Source organism: Sturnira hondurensis, unplaced genomic scaffold (genome assembly GCF_014824575.4).
Source record: "Sturnira hondurensis isolate 20B ecotype Veracruz unplaced genomic scaffold, ASM1482457v3 Scaffold0015509, whole genome shotgun sequence".
In the NCBI taxonomy this organism is placed as follows: Eukaryota; Metazoa; Chordata; class Mammalia; order Chiroptera; family Phyllostomidae; genus Sturnira; species Sturnira hondurensis.
This window is the reverse complement of record NW_028088140.1, coordinates 714,310-726,458: the sequence shown is the minus strand read 5'-3', so window position 1 is coordinate 726,458 and position 12,149 is coordinate 714,310. Positions and strand designations below refer to the sequence as shown.

The window sequence follows — 12,149 nt, the reverse complement described above, 5'->3', positions numbered from 1 at the left end:
AAAAATTGGTGCCCTCAGAGCTTTAAATTTCCAGGTCAAGGATATAGAACCAGACAGTTTAAATAGTTTCCCTAAAATAATCGCTTAACTCTTGTATCTGTGGGGTGGATTTTTGAAAAGGAAATCCAAAGTCTAATTCTGCATGGGTCTGAATTACAATACAAATTTAATGTACAATCTCATAAGGTATCTTTTAAAAATATTTAGAGCAGCAGTAAGAGAGGATTGGGACACTGAAAATTAAGTTGGGGATTGATGGAAGATTCCAGTGAAATAGGTTACCTTGAACCCATAAACTAAGTTGAGTTTTTTCCTATTGCAAAAGTGTGACTTGCTATCTGGTCTGCAGAGTTTAATCTCTTTCACCTTTAAAAGCTATAAGAGTCTTCCCTATTATAGTTGCCTTGTAGGAGATTGTTGATCTTTTTAAGGACTTACCCCTACCACCTCTCATTGCTAGACCTATGGCCAGACTTAAGATCTGGCAGGCTCCTGAGGGTCAGACACAAATTGTAAACAATGAGACAATGTCATAAACACCTAAAGATTTGCAAGATTTTTTTCAATTTACATCAACAAATGCCTGAGGAATATGTGTGAGAATGGATCTCAAGGGAATGTGAGAATGGAAGGAATGTACTATCTAATTTGGCGTGAGTCGACATGGACACTCTAAGCAGAGATTCTGGATTCACTGTGTTCACTGGAGTATATAGGAATCGCTTTAAGAGTTTGTTCTGCGACTCTCTGATATCTGGACCTAAAATTGGACTATATGGAAATAAACTTAAAATAGCAGCATTTCCATGGAATAATGTAGAGAAAGTTATCAAAAAGCTCAGAGACATCAGAGCACTACATGGATTTATGTAAGATCTACTCACCAACTTCTTAAGTATATCCTTTGGGGAGGTCATGTAGATGTCCATTCTCCTAAACTTTGAGAAATGTACAAATGAAGGGAGCACTGACATTTTTCAGGAGCTCACTTGTGTTGTTTTCCATGTGCATGTATGATGGGGGAACTGCTGCCTTGAACTGGACGATCTGAATTAAATGAAGATGATGTTGTCTCAGTAAATCAGGGACAAAGTAGTGGCACTTATTTGCCAGAAATGATGGAAAGAGGTTAGGTCACTGAACCCTAACAGGTCAAAGCAGTATGTTTTTATCTGCTGAGGTCTTTAGCATTGGTCAAAAGACATACTCAGCAACTGGTACAACCCTTAAATTGATTCCTTGGCCTGTAGAGTAATGGTTCCTAATGGTGCAATAAAATGAGACATGCCTATGATAGTAGAACTCAATTACCCACTTCCTAAAATCTTTGCATTTTTGCTTACAACTGCATGGCACATAGCAAAAGATTCTTCCTGTCTTTGAAAAGAAATCAAAGCATTCACATCAGGCATTCAAAACTTGGGATCCTGCTGTGAGGGAATCACATCAACTACCCTAAGAAAATATCCTCTGCCAAGTAAGATTTCATCCACATAATTGAATGATCATGAAAAGCCATGATTACTAATACCAAATGTATCTGAAACCATTTCCTATCTATTATATTTCTGAAAAAATGATTTATAATTCAGGATTCACTGACTTCAAAAGCTCATTTGAGGGTCTTAGAAAAGATGCAAGGGATGGATTTACTAATATTTCACAGGCATTGATGCTTAGATAAAATCCATATAGAATTTGGCATTAGTGTGGACATCCATATGTATTTAGCAGACGCTGGTTATATAATTAATATGAATATTCTGTGATTATTATTCTTTTAATAAATACTGCAAATTTATGGTGAAAATAAGTGAAAGAAAAACTAATCTTTGTATTTGAAACATGCTGGCTCTGTAAACTCTGTATCTTCAGTGCTAACATGAAAAAACAAACACTGGCGTAAGATAAACTTACCCCCCCCACCTGAAAGAGAACACATTAAATCACTCCAATATAAATTATTCTTGTTCATTGTGTAAATTAAAAAATAGTGAAAATACAATCATTACATATATAATATCATAATAAAGTACATTAAGACACATCAAGATTTCTGTAACCAAGGTATTGGTTTCACATGGAGTCATAATTAATTCATGTTCTGTCTCTTCTGTGTGCAGCGAAAAGTACATAAATAAGGAAAGTTTTCATTCACAATGCCTCTTCTGCCAACTTTCAAATGAAATGGAACCAAAGCAAGCACACTACAAAATTTGATTCAAAAGGAACTTCAGACACTGAAGCCATTAAGCACACATTTCCTAAATAAAAAATGAGTTGTCTGCAAGCTGTCTTGACATGGTCTGCAAAGTCTCACTGCATAAAACAGCAGCTCAGCAGATTGTCAGAGAGCTCCTGAGATAAATGAAACCCAAATCAAACTTTTCCCTTCCTGTCTTTTTACTTTAGCTTCATTTTGACAGAAGAAAAATGCTTCTCCACTCCAAGAAAGATCACAGCATATGGCCATACAGCACTTGGGCATTGCCTTTCCATTTGGAATAGGCTTTTGAAAACTGGCGAGTAGTGAACTGACTATAGGCAAAAGGTGCATGATTAATCATTCAATTGGGAGTTTAAAAATTAATTACTTGACCACATGGTGTTTGAGCTGATCAGTGTTGGACATTTGCAAAGCTACCGAACCATAGCCTGTCTGCCCTTGCACCATCTCTTGTGAAAAGCCTGAGCCAGCTGTGTAGCTATTTCCCTCTGTCTCATAACCGTAGCCACCAATGGCAATGCTAGGTCACCAGCTGCCTGCCTTAACAGATTTAAGAACAAGAGGAAAGACAGTACAGAAATGAGATATTGGCGAATAGAAGTTAACCTGGAGCTGAGAAAAGCTAAGGAGGATTAACAGATGCTGAAAAGGAGAAATGTAGGCTTGTTTCCTGATGATGCTACTTCTCTACTCCAGGAAAAGTGCAACAACCAGGGCACTATAAATTAGTCTGTTGAGGACACTGTCTAAGGCATAAATAGCAACAATTTGGAAAGCCAGCTCCAAGATACTCAGGCTACAGGGGAACTGCTTTCTAGGCAAAAAGAGACACCCAAGGACAGCATAATCCAGGCTGGTTTGATTTCCAAATTTATGTTCTTGGACAGAACGGACTGTAATCCCATTCAGTTTGAACCTGCCTGGGCTCTCACTAACATTGCTTCTGGGACACTGGAACAGACCAAGGGTGTAGTAGATGGAGGTGCCATCCTGGCATTCATTTCTCTGTTGGCATCTCCCCATGCTCATATCAGTGAACGAGCCCTGTGGGCTGTAGGAAACATCACAGGTGATGGCTCAGTTTTCTGAGACTTGGTTATCAAGTATGGTGCAGTTGATCCACTGCTGGCTTTTGTTGCAGTTCCTGATATGTCATCTTTAGCATGTGGTTACTTATGTAATCTTACCTGGACACTGTCAAACCTTTGTCACAACAAGAATCCTGTACGCCCATCAGACACTGTTGAGCAGATTCTTTCTACTTTGGTTTATCTCCTGCATCATGATGACCCAGAAGTATTATTAGCAGGTAGCTGCTGGCCCGTTTTCTACCTTACTGTTGGTCCAAATGGGTGGATTGAAAACAGGAACCGTGCCCTAATTTGCGAAGCTCCTGGGAGCTACTCAATTGCCAACCATGACTCCTGCATGAAGAGCCATAGGACATATTGTCACAGGGACAGATGAACAGACTCAGGCTGTAATAGGTGGGGGAGCCCTTGCCATCTTTCCCAGCCGGCTAATGCACTCTAAGACTGATATCCAGAAGGAAAGTACATGGGCAATGTCAAACATCACAGCTGGCCCCCAGGATCAGATACAGCAAGTAGTGAATCATGGATTAGTTCCATTCCTCACTGTTTTTCTCCCTAAGGCAGATTTTAAAACACAAAAGGAAGCTGTATGGGCTGTGACCAACTGTACACGTGGTAGAACAGTTAAAAAGATGGTATACCTTGTTCATTGTAGCATAATGAACCTCTTAACTGTCAAAGATACCAAAATCATTCTGGTTGTTCTGGGTGCCATTTATAATGTCTTCCAGACTGCTGAGAAATGAGGTGAAGCTGAGATACTTAGTATAATGGTTGAATAATGCGGAGGTTTAGATAAAATAAAAGCTCTACAAAACTATGAACACGAATCTGTATACAAAGTTTCATTAAACTTGACTGAGAAGTAGTTCTCTGTAGGGGAAGAGGAAGATCAAAAGGTTGTGCCAGAAACTACCTCTGATGGCTATAGGTTCCAAGTTCAGGATGGCACTTCTGGGGCCTTTAACTTTTAGATTGTGCAACTGAGGCATAAAATGTCAGTTGTTGTGTACTATGTTTGGTATAAGTTTGCCTCACTGTTTCTCTCCTAAGAACTCTTTTTAAATGTGGCTTGTTATTGTAGCACTTTTTACAGTGAAACTGTACTTGAACAGTTCTGAACTGTACACACTGTATAAAAGTTCTCCTCTCAATGGGTTTCTTATTCTATGTGACATTTTATATCTTACATGCCCTGTAAATAAATAATAAGTTCTACCACTAAAAAATACTTTAATTAGATATATCAACTTCTGGAAATTAAAATTTAAGAATTAAAACAAATTTCAGAAAAGATTTTAGAACAATTTTAGTTGTTGAGAGCAAAGACTATGGAATTGGACAGTTGGGTTTGAATTCTCTTTATGCATATACTATCTTTGGCTTCAAACAATATATGTGATCTGTCTGGGATTCATTTCTTTATATTTAACAGGAGCAATGGAGGTACTTACCTCATAGAGCCATATTAAGAGTTAATTATTTAATATATATTTTATTTAAATAATATATTTAAAAACAAAAGTTCATGCCATGTAGCAGATTTTATATGCTATCTCTGAGGTGGTAATTGTTATCATAATTTTTACCTATTTTTCAATTCTTAGGTATTTTCTGTAACTCTTGCCACTATAGCCATCTGGGTATTATAAGCCATATTCTATCATTATCACATTCTCTATATCTCTTTCTAGATTTCTGGACCTCTGATAAGATATTGTGTATATCCAGAGAGATGAAATGAGATGGAGAGTGAGTAAGAGTGGGTGCCTCTAGCTTTTGAAAAGAATTAAAAAAGAAAAAAATTCTCTTTCTATTTCATAATACTGCTCATAGGTGACACTGTGAAAGTAGCAGATTGTTTTAGATTTTCTTGCATTGGTTGCTGCTCCTTGCTACACCCATGCAGCCACATTTTGAGAGGTACTCCTGCCTTCATAGAGCCTGTTATGATGAGTTCAGCATATTGACACAATGGTCCGTGCTCTGCACCTTTCCTTTATTCTTTATTTGCTAACACTCTATTCCCTGGGAAACAGACCCAAGTTCCCAATGTCTCATAAGCTTGCTGTCTCTTAGGTAATTCTGGATTATAGTGTGCTTATCAAAAAATGAACCTTACCTGGAACATTAAAAAATATGTTATTCTCTCTAAAGATCGCCTCAACCTCTCTCCTTTTGTATCTTTTCGTATATGAATCACATATTAGCAATTTTTATATTAATTTTTCATTAATCTTAAGGCCCAGTATGGTTTGTACGTAAAAGATAATACTTAATCATACACATTTGAATAAAGGTCTGAGTTTGGCTTAGATGTTGCTTAGTCATTCATGAACCTAGAGGTTGAACGTCTGTTGCAGGAATGAGAGAGAGGCCTGGCACATTCTCAAATATTTTAAGGTGAAATTGTTTTAACTGGATCAGAATTTCCCAGCTCATAATTTGTAGTCCTTGAGAGAACCAATGATAAAAAGAAGACCATTGCCAAATGAAGCTGAGAAACACTACTTACTCCACAGTATTCTTAAAGATTAATAATATGCAATATCATATAAAAGATTATGAGAATTTTTATAAAAGGAAAGCATAGTTTTTATTTTAATATAACATTTCCATTGTGCTTTGCATAACATCTGTTAACATATATGGAAAAAGTGTTTCTTGGAATATCCTTTGGAAAAGACCATTTTAGATGAGAAGCAATAGAGTATATTCACGTAATTTAAATGATTATACTTATGGAAGAGTTTGATGTAAATAAAAATGAAGCTTGAGTTATGCTTATTTCATTATTATTTAAAAATAGTAGAGTTTCCTTTTTATCACATTTTCCCACCTCTAATTTGAACATGTGACTCTGTAAACAGGCAAACTTTGATTTTTTCGAACTGACAAATGAAGACCTACACACCTTGGTGAATGGCAAATGGCTCGTGGCACAGCCTCTGTGGAGCTAACAGCATAAAGTGAGAAAATTAGGTTGTCTCACTGCATGGACTGTACAGTAGTAGCTCACACTGTGCTGGGAATTGGCCTAAATTAAATCTAGATCACAGAAAGCTTTTTATGTTATTAGCAAATCTGTAGTTATCAATCCTTTCTCTAATGAGAAGTCAGAATAATTGAAACTGAACTGGACTAATGTATTTCTAAGTCTTAGAGCAATTGGTGAACATAGAAGCAGAGAGTCTGCAATAACTATTATTTTTATAGTTTGGCAATTATGCCAACTGTGCATTATCTTGGGGGAAAACGGTGTTCTATCAAGTACGTTAGCTCCCTGTTAGAGACTAGAAGAATGTTAACTTTTTTTATGCAGGACCACAATTACTCAGTGTGAGTCAAGTAGAAATAAATTGCTTCCACATACCAATACCCACTGGAAAAATCCTCATGCTCTTTTCATTCCCCTGCTAGAATATTTAAGCATAACCCATCTTTAAATGGGATAATGTAATCATAGTGACTACTATGCTTTTACATGTTCCCAAATAATAATTTCTCAGTTTTTAAATGTCAGAGTGCCAGGTAGATTTGTGCATGTGCTGTCTTCTCCAATTTGCTAGCCTTGGAATGCCCATCCCTCTCACAAATTAGTCTGATGTTAAGATTCAGTGAGACCTCTGGAGTTGAAATCATAATTTTTCTTTCTTGCTCTTGAACACATTCTCATGGCATAGGAGATATTAGAGAATATAAATTTATTGGTCTAGAAACTTTCTGTTGATCTTTATTAATGTTCTGATCTTCCTACTATACTTGTTGAAGAGAGCATTAGAATAGGCAGAAAGCCTGAAAGAATGTATGATGAGATTAAAAAGAGGACACCATGGGGGTGTGTTGTAACAGGAAAGTCAAGAATGAGTAGGAATTCCCCCAGTTATAAATGTACTTTCAGGAGTTTTTCAGCATATGAAAAATACCTGACTGAACTTGGCAGTTAAAAATAAAAACAGTGAGACAGAAAAAATTTGAGAAGAAAATAACTTTTTCTAAGATTGTCTAAATTGTTGGAAAAATGCAGATATTAATATAGGCACAGCTGGATGCAAGAATAAAGTGAGTATAAATAAGAATGGGTTATTTTTAAATTTTTTATTTAATTATTATTCAAGTACAGTTTTCTGTCTTTTTTTAAAAGACTTTATTTATTTATTTATCGTTAGAAGGGAAGGAGAGAGGGAGAGAAACATCAATGTATGGTTGCCTTTTGTGTGTCCCCCGCTGGGAGTTGGCCTGCAGAGAACCTGCCTGCAACCCAGGCATGTGCCCTGACGGGGAATCGAACCGTGATCCTCTGGTTTGCAGGCCCGAGCTCAATCCACTGAGCTACACCAGCCAGGGCCCAGTTTTCAGTCTTTTACTCCCATCCCAGCCCCCCCCCCCCCACAGTGCTCCCCACCTCCCTCCCATTTCCACCCCACTTAGTTGTTGTCCATGTATCCTTTATACTTGTTCCTGTAAATCCTTCCCCTTCTCCCCTGAAACCCCTCCCCTCTCTTCTCTGGACACTGTCACCCTGTTCTCTATTTCATTGTCTTAGTTTTCATTTTGCTTGCCTGTTTGTTTTGTTAAAAAAATCAGAAAAAAAAACCCAGGCAGGCAGGACATTATTAGCTCCGTTAAAATTGAGATTTAGAGAATTTAAGAGCATTGTCTAAATTCCTGTACTGAGAAATTTCTGATCCATTTATGTGAGTTTTTCTAACAAAATGTAACACAGATAAATAAATGAATAAATAAATACATTAATAGAGGTAAAAATGGGTTAGACAGAGTAATGATGGATACTAATGGGGAAAGTTGAAAATATACTCACTTTTCCCTTTGGTTTTTGTCTGTATAGATGTTCCTATTTGGGTGCTCCTCAAAAACCTTCCCTGTAACCTATCCAGTTAATCCCCTCACCCCTCACCCCCCCCATCCCCGTTACTGTCAGTTTGTTCTTGGTTTCAATGTCTCTGGTTATACTTTGTTTGGTTGTTTGTTTTCATGATTAGGTTCTACTTATTTTGAATAATTGAAGGCAAATGGACTGTTAATATTGTTTTCAAAGTTGATGGGAAAGGGACTGCTCTGAAGAGCAAAAAAATAATTATGTTGTAAAGATACCATATGTGTTTAGTAATATTATTTTTAACATTTTTTTAAAAATTAAAGGGACTATGGACTTTAATGTTTTTTTTTAAATTTTAAAGAGGAAGTTGACTGTTCTATAGAGCCCAGAATTTCAATTAAGTTAAAAAGAAACAGAATGTTTTTAGTAATAGAACTGTTTAACACTTTTTTAAAACACTGAAGGGAAAATAGACTGTTGACCTTTTTAAAAAAAATTGAAGAGAAGGTAGATTGTTCTAAATTTGGTTATTTCAAAATGATTTAAGACGAGACAAACCGAGAAAGATGAGAAAAGCTGTGAAGGGTTGGTGGTGAGAAATTTTAAGAAACACAATTTTCCATGTGGTCAAGCTGAATAATAAATTTGATGACATAATTTTGTGCAAATATCAAAAGTCCACTGAAAAGAATATGAATTGGGCTCCCCTTGCTCCCGTTAAAAGGAGAATGTTTTTTGTGTACTAGCTTAGAAAGCGGAGACTATGGTTTTTTCAAAGAGTTCTATGCCAGAAGAGACAAACTCAAGACAACAACTTTCTTGGTGATGTGGCACACACACATTGGTCAAGGCTCGTAGTGAAGCTTGTCCAGTACTCCTCTGTAAAAAAAGCCGACTCTCCTACAACGATGTCATTGCTTCCACCAACAGCAGTGGAAGCAAGTGTTACGTTACTTATCTGAATCTGCTTAATTCATTTAAAATGGACTGGGGCGTGAAGAACACCATGCATGCCTTCAGTCAGTTTTATGTGGGGAAGATCTGGGATATTGCAAGACATAAATTGCAGACGTGTGGAAGGCACCAAGCCCTTTTTGTCTTGGACCCGCTGTGTACATTTCTAATCAATAAGATGCTGTTTTTTGTACTTGGCAAGATAGCTGCAGCTGCGTACAACCAGGTCAATGTGAAAGCTTTAAAAAGGAACATCACATATTATTTTAGAAAACTGATGTGTCAGTCCCACCTGGCACAAGTGTTTGTGGTTTAATTTCTCCCTGTGAAGACAGCTTGTGTTTACACAATCTTGTGAATGATTAGAAGGCAACCTGACATAATATTTTCATGAGATGATGCCCCATGAGGAATTCAAAGAGGAGATTGTGGCTTACTTTTTACATATAAATTTGCTGTGTTAAAATAATGGTCTTCAGGAGGGCACACAGTCTCCTTTTTATTGGCTCTCCTGACTTATTTCTGCACTGTACCTTCAACTACCAGGGACCATGGAATTTTGATTCTGAACTTAACTTTCATTGCCATATCACCTCCACCTTTCTGGCATGAAAGGCACCTTGAAACCAAGAAAATAAAAGAATTATGCAAAAAAAGAGAAAATATACTCACTTTTTTTGACATAAATATTTAGTAAAAGTATTTGCAAGTTGGTGGTCTTAGAGTCTGAAGAACCCTACTTCAGCTGAAGTTTAAAGATAATTGAGATAGAGGATATGTCCATATCTAAGATACATAAGGCAAAGAATTAGTAACCAGGACTAGAAATTCATATAAATTTGCTGTATCACCTTGAGCTAAGCAATTGACACCTCAGTGTATTTTTTCTAAGATAGAGTAAGGTTAATGATAAATATTATTCTCTTCTCTTTTCAAAGCACTCTGACTTTGAAAGTCCTTATATAATATCAATTTATTTTTAAGCTTTTAAGCAATACAGATCAGTGATAATATTATAGGAGTACATAATCTTTCTCAAGTAATGAGAAGGATGAACTGAGTGGCAGAATTTCAATAACAAATAAAAGGATTCAAGCAACATTAAGATCATGGAGGAAAGGTGTATTCAGGAAATAAATGTTAAAGGAACACCTGAAATTAAAGGGCTAAAGAAATCAGTAAGAGGCAAGAAAAGCAGTAACAGATGAGCTTTGGGTCAATGCATACCAGATGGGAACCATAAGGAATGTTATAGTTAAAAAATATATTCTTAAAGAAGAGCTAGATCGTTAGACTTCTGAACCAGTTATTTTTCTTAATATTACATCTGTCCTATCAAATAGTTGCAAGGAATGAGAATTGATGATTATAAATTCTAGCTACCTATTGATAATGGCAGCTGTCTAAATAAAAATTCCTAACCATTTTCCCAAAGGCCACACATGCAAATTAATGAGAAGAAGAAATAAAATTAGCTATAATGGATACATATGGCATAATTAGAACACCAAGACTGCTGCAAATCCCAAACTATGTGTAGGTAGTGAAATGAACACACAAGTTAAACACATTCATTCTCAGGATTCACAGCTGTGTAGAGTCCAGTAGAGACTCGATAGGAAACAGGAAAAGTGATAGGAACCTAACAGTGATGAACGTTGATAAAGTAACACACAGTAAGTAAGAGTCAAAAACTATAATGAAGACATGCTGAGAACAAGTCAGAGACCTTGTTGGTCAGAGCTCTAGCTACTGGAAGATTAAAAAAGGAAAAGACACGGAAGTGCATCAAATCACTGGTGGAATTTCAGAAAAAACACCTCTTTTGGGGTAGAGTTGGGAGACTTGGAGAAGGGAGTATCCCTTGGAGTTTTGTTGGTGAAAGAAAAGAAGGAAGCAGGCAATAAAAGTTTAAAATTCTACAGAAATAAAAATACTTAAAATATCAGAAAAACTACCAAACATTCTGAGGTAACTAAACTCAAGAAATGAAGAGGAAAATATCATTTCAAAAATGAAAATAAAAGAGAATTATTTCAAAATAATTTGTGAAAAGCTCAAGGAAAATTGAACACTAAACATGTCCAGGGAAAATGGACCTGACTGGAATAGGAGTTATTCAAGAAACTTGAACAAATTTCTCTGAACAGCCTTAGTGAGTTACAGGCTTGTGATAAAAATGCACTCCCCCGCAAATTCTGTATTTTACTTAATAGGTTTGTTGTTGATAATAATGATATTGGTTTAATAGTCAATAGTTCTGGAAGTATTCTGTGTGTCTGGAAGTATAAAACAAATAAATAAGTATATTGATGTAATAAGAATCAGGGTTCTTATGTGGAAAAAATATAGGTGAAAACCCCAGGTGAAGAAAACCCTGTGGACTATAAATATATGTTTATTTTTTAACTTCATCCATGGAACTGGACCAGAATCAATAACAAGTAATTGACAATGAGAATATTTGGTACCTAGATCTACATTGCTAAATAATAATTAACATTAAAATAAGCCAGGAGTTTTGTGGAGAAATGGGTGATTCTAGGTTTGTGACAGAAAAGTGGTAATGTGAGCCTAAAGCATTTTGATGTACCAGAAAACCTCTGTAAATAAATACTATTGTGCTGAAAAAAGAACATGGGAACAAAATACTGTTTAAATTAAAATAGGAGTGGGGACCTGGCTGGTGTGATTCAGTTGGAGAGTCTTCCCATGGACAGAAGAGTTGTGGGTTTGATTCCCAGCCAGTCCACATGGTCAGCCAGGTCATGGGTTTGATCACCAGTCAGACTCTGTATGAGAAGATGGCTAATTGCTGTTTCTGTCTCACATTGACGTTTCTCTCTTTTTTTTCACATTCTTAAATTATTTTGTTGTTGTTCAATTACAGTTGTCTATATTTTCTCCCATGCCTCCCCTTTACCTGCTCCAAACCCACCTCCCTCCCTTGCTTCCACCCTCTCCCTTGGTTTTGTCCATGTGTCCTTTATAGTAGTTCCTGAAAATCCTTCCCCCCCGAATTGTCCCTTCCCCC

The 12,149-nt window shown here is 36.5% G+C and overlaps 1 pseudogene; it reads left to right on the top strand.

Annotated features, from left to right (window-relative positions):
- Positions 1-663: 663 nt before the first annotated feature.
- On the top strand, positions 664-4,295 carry LOC118999884 (importin subunit alpha-1-like; annotated as a pseudogene).
- Positions 4,296-12,149: the final 7,854 nt, after the last annotated feature.